The following is a 10,995-nucleotide window of genomic DNA, read 5'->3' on the forward strand; positions in this document are numbered from 1 at the left end:
TTGATGGCATTTTTATTACTAAGCTGTCAGCCTAGTAAATAGGCTTCATTCGGACAAATAATAGCATATTCATTTTTTATTAGGAGAGATTTTTTTTAATAACAAAGGGTCTTGTTTGTGAAGTCTACCCACATCATCAGCAAACAGATAAACCTTCATTTTTTTTTTCCTATAAGAAGTCAGACTTAATCTCAAAATGTTATAGATAAAAACTACCTGCATAAGGTGGAAGAAAGCGCTAAGGACAGAACTCAAATCTACAGGACCCAGCCAGGTCTTAAGGGAAGTTGTAGGGAGGTGGGGGTTAATCTCTTCTCCTATGTCGAAAATGACAGGACGAGGGGGAATGGCCTTAAGTTGCGCCAGGGGAGGTTCAGGTTGGATATTAGGAAAAAATTCTTTACAGTGAGGGTTATTAAGCATTGGAACGGGTTGCCTAGGGAGGTGGCGGAGTCCCCATCCCTGGAAGTGTTTAAAAATCGTGTGGATCTGGTGTTGAGGGACATGGTGTAGGGACCCTGGTAGTGTAAGGGTAACGGTTGGACTCGATGATCTTTGAGGTCTCTTCCGGCCGGATGATGATTCTGTGATTCTGTGATTCTGTACAGGGCCCGGCAAGACTCCTCCTTGCCCTCTGCTCTGCTGTCCTCCTTCAGCCACTCTGAGCAGCTGAGTGGGCTTTTAAACTAGGACTCAAGATGTGCAGATCAATGTCATCTTAGGGGAACAATATGAAAAATAATTGGAGAAGATGGTTGTGCAATAGCTGAAGAATGTGGTATTTATCCATTAGAAACCAGGCAGGGGATGAAGCAATCCCATCGCTTCTGCCTAGCTTTGGGTGGTGTCTGAGCTGGTACAAAATCTGATCCTACTGGTTAAGGCAATCCTACCAAAATTGAAACAGCTCAGAAAATCTTGTATTTTGTTTCAGGAGAGAAAAAAGAGGAAGATTTCTAGGCTATACTAATGGTAATTCTATGTGATGTTATGTCATAGTCTAGTATTTAAGGCTGCAAAATTGTGAAGCTGTCAGGATAAATTAAAAAATACTGAGGTATCAATACAGTGTATTTATACAGTTACACAGAGCACGAGCTCTGTATAAAAAAAAGCAGTGCATATTGTTCCTGTTCATGTCCCTTTGAATCTTAAAACTTGCAGGAAATACAGAAAAACATGCCTAAACCAGCTGAGATTTGAGTGGAATAAAGTTCTCTGCTTCCACAAAGTGATAGCCTGGCGTGCAGAGTAACTGCGGCACGGAGCAGTCCCTTCGGAGCGTAGGGAGGGCAGTGACAGGCAGGAAAGGGAACGCGTTTCACCAGGTTGCCATGACTTGAGGTCCCAGCGGGACCCAGAGACAGTAGGCAGCTGCAGTAAGCTAAACCAGTTCATAAACGGCTTCAGCTCAGGGTTTAAAACTTGCCCACAAGTCAGAGGAACATGAGTTCTGAAAACATGGGGGTTTTTTCTCTTTTTCCCCTCTCACATCCAAATGTCTGCACAAAAGAAAATGTAATTTGACTTGTAGTTCGCTGTGATCTTGCTTAGTAACATACAAAACAATTATAGCACCAAGTCACTTTGGTGTGGTCAGTTTGGGGACAGAAAGTTCTGATTGCCATTATGGAAGGAATCCTTTACAAGGGAGCGCTTCAGTGGGATCATGTACTAAAACATTCCCATAGTAAATTTTGCTGAAAATGCAGCGTATAATGTGGTTAACAGTTGGCAGTATCTGACCTCTGGGGTTTTTTTCTGTCATTATCCTGGTTTTTCAGGTGTGACTTCTTCGAAATTTTTTTTATATTAACTGTTTCTTTCCTTTTCTTATTTCTCATGTCCAGCAAAATGCCTCGGCAGAGAAAGAGAATCTTCAGGTGGACTCGAGAAAGGAAGAAAACCAGAGCATCCAGGAGTGCGGTTCTCAAGACGTAAGCTTAGCTCACCTAGAAACGGGGTCTAATGTAGATTGTACAACATGAGTGCCTTAGGCGAGTGTCACCGTGACTTGCTTCCCCTGGTGCCGCTGGTACAGGGGTTCTAAGGCAGCTGTGTTCTGCATTGCTCTTTGCTGTCACTCTGTGCGGGGATGCTCTCCGGTTGTCTGTTAAAGACTGCCTAATGCAACTTGTAGCAGGAAGAGCAGCAGTGGGAAAGGTGTGGTTTGATGTTTCACCATTTGGACACCTGGCTTGCTCCTGCTTGAAGAGTTGCTGCGTTACAGCAGGGGGTAGAACCCTATATTGTTTCTGCCCCTAATCAGGCACGGCTGTCACAGAGGCTTCATCCTGTGAAACGAACCCTTTGGGGAGGTGTGGGAGGTGACAGCGCAGTGGATGCAAGTCCATAATCTCGTCCGCTGCCAGCCAAGGAATGCTGCACGCTGTGTTCTCCTTATGACCCGTCTGACTGAGAGCTCAGTCTGCTGCTGCTCCCGAGGCAGACAGCGGGGTGAGGGCTGTAACAGAATCCCAAATGCATCTCCTGTGGCTGCAACAATGAGACAAATACACCAGGAAAAAACAGAAAGAATGAGACAGAATTTGTTGAGAGAGTATTTTTTTCCTCGATGGTCCTAAAAGTACAGTGCTGCCTTGACTAATGTGGAGGTGAAATACAGAAGGCCAGGAAAAAGCCTGTTACAACGGCTCTTGAATCAGCTACTGAACACGTGACCTTCCTCCAAATACACCAAACTCTGTGGAGGTCATGGGCATCCTGCTGGTAGTGAGCATAGCAATGTGAAGAACAATCTGGGAAATAAATCCCAGACAATTCAGTATCCAACCAATTGTAAAAATCTGTGCATATTATCCGTTTATTACAAATATGTTTTATTAACTATGAAGTATAAGCGATTTCCCCTCCACTGTGTCCTCTAGAGGGGGGCAGAGACAAGGAGAAGTTCGTATCCGGGAGGAGAATCCGTAATTTGTTGTCACGCACCTTTCTTAATGTCTAAGGATGAAGGACATCTCATTTCTTATTGATAAAAGTTGAAGGAGGAGAAAGAATAACATGTAAAATTCTGAAGTTGGAGTGAACTCCATTTAAGTTATGACTAGAGGTTGGTAACCACCTGGGAAGGTCATGGAAGGTTTGATGGAATGTGGGTTACTTTAGGTAGAGGTTGAATTTACTTAGGCTGAATATTTGTGGAAAGAGTTTCAAGCAACTTTTTTTACCTAAGTCAACTTTTTTTACCTAAGTGAATACATTGAAGCAGGGAACAAAAAAAAATTTGTTAAAGCATTTTACAAATCAAGAGAGTATTTCATTTCTCTATCAAGTATTGCCATTAAAGACACCTAAAAGATGTACTATTCCGTAAACTCAAGGTTTTAGTTATTTTGATTAGTGTCTTTTTGTGCTCCGAGCAACTAGTACTTTTAGCTGTTAAGTCAGCGTGGTTCGCTGCTTGGCGTGAAAAACTTGTCTGAGAAAGCAGAAGACTCCAGCTGGAGTTAGAAGTCTTGAGGAGTTGAACTATTTTTCATGATTCTGGTTAAATTAAAATGTAACCTGGTTCCCTGCCTTCATCGAAAGGGCACTAGAATTCAGAGAAAAAGAAATGAGGCTATATATCTAAATTTGAGTAGCAGAGTTAAGTTTTATATCATTTAATCTCTCAATTACCACATTTTAAGACCAATTCTATGTTCTGTGGGACTCTCATTTCCTTTAAATTTTAAATCTTTAGGTTTTGTTAAATCTGAATTTGATAAAACCTCTGGTATGGAGTAAAAAGTAGTAAAAGTTAATGAAAGTATGCCACAGGGTATTCGAATTCGCTGTGCCGTGCCTGCTAGATAATGCTCCTTGTTGGAAAAATAAGGAACTCTGAGGAACGGTTTTGAGAGCCAAGTTACGAAAGTGAGTCTTAGGACAGCCACACCTCCAAGTAAAGCAGCCGTAAACAGCGTGGTATTTATCCCAGCAGAAACAGAATCTCCAGCGTAATTAAAAACCTTACAGGTACAGGAAGACACGTTCTCCTTCCATTAAATGGGACTTTCCAGGTACATATTTTTTATTTCTTCCCTTTCCTTTGGTTGCTGATCCCAGCCGGGGTTTTTCAGTTGGTCTGGCTAAGCATCCCTCTCTCTGTCTCAAATTTGTAATCCTGCTGCAACTTCTTATGGTTTTGTGCATGTTGGTAATAGTTAACGTAGTTTACGTGGGAAGGACCACAACTGAGGGTTTGCTACAAATGGGTACAAGGCAGGCCAACTTAGAAGAGTAAATTTGGAAATTGGATCCTGTGGATCCTTTACCTGTCGTGAAATTTGACATGGGACATGTTGTAGCCCGAGGCAGGGAGGATATCCTGTAATGCAACATTTTAATTATACAAAATAATCTGAAATTTGTCAGACAAAAAATCCTAAACTTCAGGGTTTTTAAAAAAGTTTAGATTTTATTGAGATTATTATTATATTAGCGAAATCTTGTCAGTACTCTTTTCTCTTAGTCTTGTCCAGAGGTGTTTTCCCTGTGATTGGCTCCTGAATGTCTCCATGTGGAACCAGAGTTCTGCAGAGCACTTTCCCTGTATCATTTCCCTTTTCTCTCTTGCCAAAAGCTTTGGGGAGCTTTTTTTTTGCTTCTACACCAGAATGTACTTTATCCCTTCTTCGTATAAAATAATTCTTATGCGTGTAACCCATCAATTAAACCCACTATTTGGTACTGCTAAAACACTAAACATTTTACAAAACGACTCTTTTTTCCCTGTTCTCATCTTAGATTTCTTGCTCTTTGTCATTCTAGAGTCTTCTCTGATAAATAAAAGTGATAGTGCTTTTATTTACTGCCTTAATTTCCTGCAGTAAACAAACAGCGCGTGTTCATTAATCATTCACTGACAAAGGACACTGAGCATTGGAGCAAAACTTGTACAAGTTTCTAAGCAACCACAGCATTTTGCTTCATTTTTCTCTATCAGTTTCAATTGCAGAGCTTTGATCATATTTTTCTCTCCCTTTGCTTTCCCAAGGGAGTAATGAAAAAAAAAATCATTATTATAGCAAAATTTCAACCTGATAAAATTCTGAAAGTGAATGCAGTAATTCTGCTACCGCAATGACTATGAAGGTCATAAAAAGTTACACCATCTTAGTTTAACCATCCACTCGGTGCACTCTGCTCGAAGATAGGAGGATCTGAAAATGGCAGAGGTGGCTTACAAAAATGTACCTGCAAGGTTCACACACATCTTGCTCCTCATCTTTCTTCTGAACGGTGGGGGTGAAATCCGGGTCTGTATAAATTCATGAGCAAATCTGATAAAACGCATCCTTGAATAAACTGTGATCCTAACTTGGTTAATGACAACTACGGTATCGAGTTTGTCTGTTGACCTAACCGTACCATCCTTTTCTGCTGTTCCTGCTTTAGTGTCTTCAGAACTAGCTCAGTGCTTTCTCCTCCATCGTGCTACACGCATCCCGCGTAGCTGTTGTAGCGCCTGCTGAAGCCAGAAGGAGGTTGGCAGTGACGCGAGGGAATGCTGAGGCTGCAAAGTTTGGGCTACTCAACCTGTATGATACCCTTTAGCAGCAGCAGAACTATTTCCTAACCCTGAAGATTTACTTAAACTTCTTGATTTCCTGTCCACTTGTGATTTGTTGCATGATTATTTGAGCAATAAAGCCAGTTCTTATTTGCTGTGTTAATGCGGTGAAGTGCCCTTCTAGTTAGGTTGTTCAGCGGTATGCAGATCAAATTGCATCGTTTAATAGCCAAGGGACATGCTGAATCTTAACTGGCTTTTTGAAAATTCTTTTTAGATGAAGATGCACACTTGGCTGATCCACCTTTCTAATTTATACATCCAGCTGCGAACCTCTCTAGCTCTGCTGTATAATTAATTCACTAGGTGAACCAAATACCGTAACTTCTGAGATTTTGCATATTTTATTGATCAAGCTGCATATTTTATAACCAGAATTCCATGCAAAGATACGTTGCTAATGAAACTGCACTCTGCATTGATAGAGGTAACAGTATTTGCAAACACATGTCCCACCTTTATCTTCCTACCTTGTTAAATTTCTCGCGTGCTGTTCTCGATATCGCTTTTCCTCTGGTATTGCTTAAGGCAAAATGCACTTGTGTGCAAATGTTATTCTGGAAACACAAATAAATCATAAACATGTGTCTTCAAGTTTATATAGAGCAAGTAGCAAGTGTTCAACATCACAAAATTTGGTCTATTTCTTTACCATGTAGAGGAAAATCATAAAATATAGCACAAGTTCTGTAAAATTAATTTATTCATGGGTGAAATTCTGGGATCTGTCACTAGTGATTAGGTACAACACACTAAATTATTATAATTTTTATTTGAAATAAATATTAAGGGAGGGAGAAGAGAGAGGAGGCAGGACTCTCGGCTTCAGAGAAATCCATCTTTCTGTTTCACTGCTCTCATTCATGAACATATTTCACTGACTAATCATCATTTACTTAATTTTAAGTAAATGAGATAGATAGAGACTCTCTGTGATTATAAGCATTGAAGGTTTGCTTCCTGAATCTGGAAGAAGGGTTTGCTTTTGTACAGGCACATGCTAATGAAGCTAGGACGGGATGTACTGGATTGAGAAGTCTTTAGGACCTGAAGAAACCATCTATAGCAGAATTCCTCTTCCTCCCCGATGACCCTCTAAGTGTGACGGTTGCAGTTAAAGCTTTGGTCAATGTTAAGCTTAGCTGGGTGAGGGGCCAAGGGCTCCTCCCAACCCAGCAAGGTAAGCACTGTCTGTGGCTGATGAATAGAGCAAACAATGACTGAACCTCCAACACCCCGGGGATTGTGCTTCTGAGTGGGACCAGGAGCTAGTCTGCCATCCCCGCTTCTTCAGAAACTGCCACCCTCAGGCTCCCTAAAGGCGGGCAGAAGAAAGCACCGAAGGTGGCTAAGGTTAAACTGCCCACTTTGTTCTAAATGCTGATGGCATTAAATAGGCTTGGGTAGTGACGTTAGAATTTGAGAATATCTTTCGCTTTTTTGCAGTCCCTTTCCTACATGCAGAACAGTATGCTCATTTTTTTTATACTCATCTTAACTTTTCACCATGCTAACCATAATTTGCACTTTTTTTGCCATATTGCAAGATTTTCATCATCCAGTTTTTTTCAACGAGATTGAAGGGTGCGTGTTGAATTATCTTCTTGTTCCTGTCGAGCTTCCCAGGTGCTCAGTCTTGCCCACCTCTGCCATGTCCTCGGCCTTTGATCTGCAGTCTTTAGCCACCTGTCACTTCAGGCACGAACAAGAAAATAGCCAACGTCATTTAGTTGTATTACTGTTGACCCTAGATCCACATACCACCCTTCTGGATCCCTGGAAAGACGTTAGCTGAGGGACAAGAGCAATCCTCTGTGCAAGCGTACATGGGGGGGGTGGGGATCGTTTTGTACCAGGCTTCCTCCTCCGTGGTGGGCTACCAGGGGTAAGGGTGTGCCCTGCTCTGTCCTGTGGCACGAGAGGGTTCGTGAGAGAGAACGAAACGTACGTGTCTTGAATAGAGGCTTTCAGGGTCAGCATCTTCCCGGTCCTCTCCCCTTCCTCACCCTCCCATCTCCAAACAGGGCAGCAGGAGCCCCAGCAGAGGGGCTGGGAAACACCCAGTTTGTGGAGAAACACCCACAAACACTCTGGTGATCCTGATATGCTGAAATCGCAATTCAAAGCTCGGCAAAATCTCAGTATTTCTTCCAGCAGGCACCTCTAAACTCTCATCTTCATAAACCAGAACAACCACGCTGACAACATCTCAACCCCTTTATTTTACAAAAGCAATTATTTTTGCTTTTTGCTAGTTTTCAGCACGTCAGGCTATTGTTCTTGTAACGTGTTCGTAATTAGTGTACCTGTCACAGGAGAGAGTGTGACAGAGAGAGACTTGCACAGGAGAGCAAACAAAACCATCTCTCCACCACTTTCCATAGCAGGAACTAGCAAAGAAAGAAGAGTTTAATGTTTGGCTTTTTTGTCTGCACGTCACTCACGACTGTGAAAGGTGTTCTAAGGCACTGAGTTTCCATCTCCCCGTTTGTCTGAGGTGGTCTTTAGCTGAGGGAAAGCGAAGGGGTGTGTTTGTTTGTATATATGTACACCGTGTGTATACAGACCTGTGTGTGTCTGTGTGTATATGAGCACATAAACATACACACAGAGCGGGGTGGGGGTGTATATGAGTGTGTTTGTACATGTGTGGGGTGGTGTATGTGTGTGGGATTCAGCATAGGTTGTGTGAGAGCCGGGTTAGAGTTACAGCAGGAGGTGCTGTTATACCCACGTGCCTCAGCTTCAGGAGCTGAACCCGCTAAGAGCCGAGAGCCAGTGGCCGTGTCCAGCTCATCCGTAGTGGCTGGTTACGATTCCGGCTATTGAACCACTGCCGACTGATGGCAACTGACAGTCATCACTCCTGTTCGATCTGTAACCTGTTTGTTAAAGATGCACAGGGTTTGACTGTTCAAAGAATCCACACCGAATGCTTTATGGTGTAACAACATGAAGACACGGGAGCGGCTTTGTTCAGAAGAACATCCCCTTATACCATCTCCAGCAGAGATCCCTATGGTGTGCTCCCCAAAAGAAAACAACAGGGCGTGAACAAATACGGAGTCCTACAGCCATAAACCTTCTCTGCTGTTTTCCTACCAACACGGCCTTTGTTATCCAGTCTATGAGGAGTACGAGAGATTGGTCCCTTACAGCACCGCTTTTATCATACCTTTTATCTTCTCAAGGCAACATCTTTTTTCTTCTTTTGTATATATCTTAAATGGTTGACCTATGTTTTTATTAATTTCAGTTAATATTTTCGGATTCCTATCTCCTATTTATTGTCTTGGTGAAATAGGTTAGCTGAATTTCTTCTAGTTCGTACACTTGGAATAAACTACAGATTTGTAGATGATCTGGTATTTCATTAGCGTTATTTCTGTCCTCTCCATTACACAACCTGAAATGCTTTTCCTTTTTAACCTGTAACATCTTTTGTCCTCGAGCTGCTCACCTACAAGTCTGTGAAACCCTTGAATTTTTCTAAACGACTAAGCTGAAAACACTTTTTTTTTAAATCTAGCTCATTAGTAAATAGGTTAAATACAGGTCCTGCCAGGACCACACTTCTAAACTCTTGAAGTGTTAAAATTTTATTTAAAATTTCTGCTCTATCAATGCTACCCTGATTATTCCCTATAATGTAATATTACCCCAACTTTTATTGGCTGTTGTGTATAGTGGGAAAATTTTTAAAAAGAATCCCCACCATCAACCCCCTCAATTGCACCATCTCGGGGGCTCTTCAATAGCTCCAACATGACTCAGGTGCCCCTGAAGTGCTATAAAATCCCTGGCAGTGCCCCGTCTCTTGAGAAGCTTGCCGGAGGGAGGCAGCTCTCTCCTCCCCAAGTAGTTTTCTCCAGAACTGTTCCGTTTTTGTAATCACACCTGTTCACAGATCAGCTTTCTCACAGACAAGGGACTGCGCGAATTTCTCAAGTGCAGCAACATCATGAATTCTCTTCCCCTTGTCAACCTCTTGGTTTTTAATTAATGCCAATCTAATGTCAGTTCTACTAAAAGGGTGTTTATAACATGTCTTGATCTTTAATTGGCATGTTGGGGTGTTTATTTTCAGTTTTTGCTGCTGAGCAAGGTATTTCTTGTCGTGTTGCAACTGAAGCTGCTACAGGATGAATTCACATTTACTTCCTGTCCTCTTAAGAAAGTCTGTTCAGAAAAATGCCTCAAAACACACCAGTCAGAGAGTCCTTTTCTCTTTGATCATGATTCCTTCATTGTCCTAGGCACAAGCAGGATAAGCATAAGCTTATTCTGTCACACAAGTAGCTTATTCTATCTTGGACCGATCTTATCAACCATAATATTCAAAGAAAAAGAAAAAGTTGCAGAAATGCCAGAAAACTTCTTAGTGGATATTCGTGGGAGTGTCTTGCTGCAGGCAGGTTTGTGTTCATAGTCCCATGAGCAAATCTCGTGTCTCTATACTAATGATTTCCCCCGCTTTTTTCGTTAATATGTTGGATTATATCTGATGAGTAAAAAATATTCTATCTAGGCTTCACTTATCTTCAGAATCTTCAAGGACCTACACTGAACAGGAAACATTTCAGAGAAAGAGTTATGTTAAAATTTAAAATAAATAGTATTACTGTTCTGTTGGGAAAAGTCTTGTTGACTTAAAACCCTAATTTCTTTTCATTCCATTTAAATGCATCAGTTTTAATAGCAAAACAAGAAGTTTCACTGTGAACACGTTTTAAAGTAATGACCAAAGATTACCAATATTTTACTGGATTTCACATTTTAACTTCTTCATTTATGGCATCATTAATCCCACTCCTGAAGGGACTTTAATTTAATTACAGCAGAAATTTCAGTGCTGGTTAAATCTCTACTTAAGACTCCTAACACAAGATCTCTTTGGTTCGAAAGTCTACTGTGTAATTAATTTTATTTATGCCGTTGAACTGTTTTCCCTGATAATTAAAAGCATTTGCAAGGAAAATGACATTATTGCTGGAATAAAATGAGTGTGATGAATCTAACAAGCTTTTCTGTACCTGGGGAGTCATCTGACTTCCCCACGCAGGGATTGTTATACCAAAGAGATTCAGACCAGGGAATCCTGCCTGGAATGGGGGTTCTCAGCTGTTTTATTATTTCCTCAACCATAACAGACAATTATCATTATTTATCTGTTCCTTGGGACCACTGTAGGAAAACTCCACTATTTGTGGTGGGATTTAAACACGTGAAAAGAAATCTAGGTACGTGTTGTGAAACTTGCAGCCACATTAGACTATTACAGGGGTGATGCAGTGTGGGATCTGCTTAGCTGTGAACAGTTTGGGTTGTTCCATTTCATCAACTCAGCTGAAAAAAAACTCAGGGGGGGTTGGTTTGGTTCTTTTTTTTCAGGGCAGTCGTGAATATTTTAGGGAAAG

At 41.4% G+C, this 10,995-nt stretch overlaps 1 protein-coding gene across 1 annotated transcript in view; it reads left to right on the forward strand.

Moving 5' to 3' along the window:
- LUZP2 (leucine zipper protein 2) overlaps nucleotides 1–10,995 on the forward strand; it is a 164,317-nt gene that overhangs the window by 152,364 nt on the left and 958 nt on the right. The gene's annotated exons all lie outside the window — the stretch shown is intronic.

Source organism: Buceros rhinoceros, unplaced genomic scaffold (assembly GCF_000710305.1).
Source record: "Buceros rhinoceros silvestris isolate BGI_N320 unplaced genomic scaffold, ASM71030v1 scaffold9848, whole genome shotgun sequence".
Classification (NCBI taxonomy): domain Eukaryota; kingdom Metazoa; phylum Chordata; class Aves; order Bucerotiformes; family Bucerotidae; genus Buceros; species Buceros rhinoceros.